This window comes from Palaemon carinicauda, chromosome 3 (assembly GCF_036898095.1).
Source record: "Palaemon carinicauda isolate YSFRI2023 chromosome 3, ASM3689809v2, whole genome shotgun sequence".
Lineage (NCBI taxonomy): Eukaryota > Metazoa > Arthropoda > Malacostraca > Decapoda > Palaemonidae > Palaemon > Palaemon carinicauda.
Genome location: NC_090727.1, coordinates 110,212,913 through 110,218,190, shown reverse-complemented (window position 1 = coordinate 110,218,190; position 5,278 = coordinate 110,212,913).

The following is a 5,278-nucleotide window of genomic DNA, read 5'->3' as shown; positions in this document are numbered from 1 at the left end:
TTTAGAACGACTAAGACTGGCAGGATTAAAGATAAAGGTTAAGAAATGTCAATTCTTGAGGAAATCATTAGAATATTTAGGACATGTGATCAGTGCTGATGGATTACGCATGCAAGAAGGAAAAATAAAGGCGATTGTGGAATATCCTGCTCCACAAAATTTGAAAGGTGTAAGAAGATTTTTAGGGATGATAGGATACTATAGACCATTTGTCAAAAATTTTGCTACTATAGCTAAACCATTGACAGAATTAACTAAGAAGGATGTAGAGTTTGAATGGAAAGCAGAGCAAGAGGAGGCTTTTCAAAAGTTGAAGGAGAAATTAATCCAAGATCCTATCTTAGTGTATCCAGACTTTAGCAAGCAATTTTACTTAGCATGTGATGCTTCGAATACAGGAATAGGAGCGGTTTTGTTACAGAAGGCAAAAACCCGAATGAGGGTAGTATATTATGCAAGTAGAGTCCTGAATGCGGCCGAACGAAACTACAATACCACAGAAAAGGAATGTTTAGCCATTTATTGGGCACTGAGAAAGTTTCGGCACATTTTGTTAGGACACAAAGTAAATGTACTTACTGACCATAAACCCATCTGTGACCTATTTAAGAAAAGAGCTTTCACTAATAACTTAAAGTTTAATCGATGGTTTATTAGTGTGCTAGAGTTTGCTCCAGAATTTAGATACATTCCAGGTAAGTTTAATACTTTAGCAGATGGATTATCTAGAGCACAAGAGGATACTGAAAGAATTATCACAACTAACACTTTTTGTTTCAGCTGTCAGGTCGTAGACTTAGATTTGGAGAGAGTTAAAATAGAACAAGAGAAACAAGAAAGTATCAGGAAAATAATAGGAGATTTGCTACAAGATGAAACCTCTAGGTCAGATTTTGAATTAATAAATGGGATATTATATAAGAAGGCTAAGGATAGGAGTGCTTGCTCTAGACTATATGTGCCTGACACCCTGACTAAAGAAGTATTAACTCTAACACATACCCACAAGTTGGCAGGACATCCAGGAATCAAAAAGACTCTGAGAACAATAAATAGAAATTATTTTTGGCCTAAGTGCAGCGAAGAAGCAAAGCAATTTGTAAATGAATGTCAAACTTGTAATAGGCATAAAGGTCATGTAAATGTCAGAGCTCCTTTAGAAAAATATCCTAGTAATTTAAACCCTTTTGAGGTAGTTCAGATGGATCATATAGGACCCTTTCCAAAAACTTTGAGAGGAAATAAATATATACTGGTATTCATTGATTATTTGACTCGGTATTTAGAAATTGTCCCAGTCAGAGATAGAACTGCAGTTTCTGTTGCAGAAGCTTTAAAGACCAGAATACTCACAAGACATTCGTGTCCGGAGGTACTTTTGTCGGACAATGCACCCGAATTCACCAGTGAGGTAATGAAAAAGCTTTGTGAATTTTTTGAGATAAAGAAATGCGAGATAACCCCTTATAAGCCGAGTTCAAATGGGACAGTGGAAAGGGCCAATAAGAAGATACTGGATGTACTGCGAACTATCATTAGTCCAACTACAGAAGATTGGGACCTAGCGTTAGAGGACGTTCAGTTTACTTTGAATAACACAGTAAATGAGACAGTAGGAGAAACCCCACACTTTTTGCTTTATGGTTATCAGAAAAGACTGCCAAACTCATTGTTAGATGACGCAAAACCTCCTAGGCACACATATGATTACCAGGACTATATAGCTTGGAAACTGCAAAGAACCTTTCAAATAATAAGACAAACCAGACAATCTTTAGAAAAGGGCCAACAGGTAAATAAGAAATACTATGACACAACTAGTTCCATGACTGACCTGAAGATAGGCTCACAAGTATATATAAAGGTACATGTAAAGGAAGGACCAAATGAAAAGGTATCTCCCAAATTTGAAGGTCCTTATAGAGTGTTAGAAAGGGAAAGGAATAATAAATTTAAGCTGATACATGAACAGAATTTAGATGTAAGGTATGCCCATTGGAATCATATGAAGGTTGTAAAAACTAATCCATGGTCCTCTCAACTTCTACAGGAAGTGGTGGAAAAACTTCCTTCTGATCCTACCCCTGGTGGTCGGTATCACTTGCGAAATAGACATTAAAAGTGGGGCCTTGATACAAAATCATGGAAAAGGTGAACTGTTAACAGATTTTGCTGTAGTAAAAATTAATGTCAATTCAATATTAGAAAGGGAAGAACATTTGAACCAGTTAGATAAAGAACTACGGAAGTGCATACTAACCCATAGTGATTCTGCCTTTGTAGAAGTATTAAGAAATTTACAGGGTAAAATTGAAGACATTGTCAGGCCTCAAAGAAACAAGAGATCTTTGTTACCTTTTGTAGGAAGTGCCTTTAGTGCTTTGTTTGGAGTGGCTACAGAAAACGATGTAAAAGGTTTGACTGATCGTGTAGAACTAATCGAGAAATGGGCTAATCAGAAGGGTAATCTTATAAGTACTCTAATAGAAAATAATAATAAGAATGTAGAGAACATAAAAAAGATGGTGGAATTTATTAATCAAGTTAACGTGAATGTTTCTGATAAAATAGGTGACATAGAACAAGTGTTTAAGTTGGTTCATGAAGTAGAAATCGAGATTGGTGATCACAAGGAATCTGTGAACGGACTAATAAATGCACAAAAGGGAATACTCAGCCCTGCTATCATTTCTCCAAAAACTTTGAAAGAAATTATCGATTGGTGTATGGTAAATAGCCATTCCAAGCCTTTGCTAGAAGATATATTTTGGTATTACACAATGTCAACTGTGAAAGTAACAAAAGGGTATTTGTTGGTATTGATCCCCTTCAAGGGTATGAATTTGTTTGACCTATATACAATACATCCTTTCCCAGTTAAGATAGGAAATGCAACAATAATTTGGAACCATCCGAAGGTTCGTCTAGCATTGGATAAGAACAAGTTGTTGATGATTATTTTAGAAGAAGGTGATTTAGAACAGTGTGTGTTGATAAGTGAAAGTCAATCCATGTGCAATTTTGTGCAAAGTAAACAACCTATGAGCAATTTTCCGTGTATCCAAGGTATTTTCTTTGAGAATTATGAGTTGATGAGAGAGTGTAAATTTGAAACTTTTGCTTTGCCATACAGGGCATTACATTTAGGTAATGTGTTTTTGATTGTACTTATTACTGTGGTAACATATAATGTGGTGAAGTATTTGGTTTTCAGAAAATTGGAAAGGATTAATGAGTTGCTACTAGTTATTACTGGGAAACCTAAAGAATAGGTTTGTTGTTTTGTTGTATGTGAGGATTCTATAAGAATCCTAGTAGCTGGCCGAGTGGTGTCAGACATATGCTTATTTTTGAGTAAGTTTCATATGCAGAAGGTTTGTGTATATTATTGATGTCTTTATTTGTGGGTTTTGTTAATTAATAAGAAGTGGGGAGACAAATGCAGTTAGTAGTAATTGTAAAGATATAGAAAGAGTTGTGGAGAGACAGGAGAGTGAACGGGAGTTAGGTAGGATGTTTTCAACTAATTTCGCTGACTCCAGGGTTCTTTTCCGTAAACAACCCCCCAAACGACAGGATCCGTTCTTGAATGTCGAACGGAACATAGACGAATGAGACGTGGAAGCCGGGAAAAAGTCACGTGATTAAGGATAGCTTGACACGCCCAGGACGACCATATATAAGCAACGAGAAGACGGCATCTCGCTCTCTTCCTAGTAGTCACTCTGTATAATAGGTCTAACGACCTACTTAACCTGCCGGGTCTCCTTGACGACAACACATGGCGGCTGCCTATACCAAATTGAGGGACGGCGATTACGTAGAATACTAAAGCAGCCGCGAAATTACAGGGGAACAATTACCCCTGAGAACGAAGGACGACGAACAAAGTTACTACGCCCGCACCTGAGTGTCTGTGAGTGCGTTTGGCGAGACGTCCCAGAGCGACCGAGAGGCGTGACGTCCCCGAGTGACCAAGGCGTGTCTAGAACTTCGCGCCAGCCTTCCCAACACCTGACGAAGGCTTATACTTCAGCGACGACAGTAGGCCTATAGATGACGTTTAGGCCTAACTAAACCAGGATTCACCAAATTCTCCAGCCAGTGTCAAGACGTCTGAGTTCATCACTAAGTGTTAATGTAGAAACCACGCTTTTGTTTTTGACTGCTTGTAAGTGCCTGTTCGAACCCCTTTTTATGTCTAGTAAAGAAAGAAACCAGCATTCGTATCCCTCACCCACGAAACTTTGCTTATGTAAACTCCTGAGAGAAATTCAATTAATATTAAACTAAAGGAAGAGGTAAGATACTAGACTAATTAAGAAGTTATTGCTAACTAAATCAAAGACATCTTCACAAATGGTGTATGAGGACACAGGAGAAGGAAGAGAGAATAAATCAGATTATTCCGTGTCTGTGACGGCAAAGGAAAAATGAGCCGTAACCAGAGTGGGGGATCCAATATAGTGTGTCTAGCTAGATAAAAGACCTAATGACTCTATACCGTCAGTGTCTCAATGAATGGATGATTTTAAACCAAAACGCTCCACATAGCAAACGAACCTTGCATTGTCTCTGTACATATTTATAGCTGTAGTAACTAGCAAAGTCGGGGTGGCCTCTGCACTCCTGCAGGAGCGGGGTAGTGAATCCCAGCACCAGCTGGAGATGGAGCCCCTCCACGCGCCAACGAAAGCGGGGGAGCCACTCTCAGCGAGAGCGGGGAAGCCCCTCCCCGCGCCAGCGAGAGGGGGGAGCCCCTCCCCGCGCCAGCGAAAGCGGGGAAGCCCCTCCCCGCGCCAGCGAGAGCGGGGGAGCCCCTCCCCGCGCCAGCGAGAGGTGGGGAGCCCCTCCCCGCGCCAGCGAGAGCGGGGGAGCCCTTCCCCGCGCCAGCGAGAGGTGGGGAGCCCCTCCCCGCGCCAGCGAGAGGTGGGGAGCCCCTCCCCGCGCCAGCGAGAGCGGGGGAGCCCCTCCCCGCGCCAGCGAGAGGTGGGGAGCCCCTCCCCGCGCCAGCGAGAGCGGGGGAGCCCTTCCCCGCGCCAGCGAGAGCGGTGAGAGCCCCCTCCCCCTTCAGTGGGAAGGGGGGGAGCTCCGCTGGCCCAACACTAAAGAGTTCCTGTATCAGGCTTAGTTTTAATTAAATGCTCATGAAGCCTTTTCGAAATCAAAAAGTCTTCAGGATATGAAATAGTTCATGGCAGAGCCATGTCGGCTTCAAATTTTTCTTTGTCTCCGAGCAGAAATGCTAGAAAAGGAAAAATACATCGTGAAGAAGTGA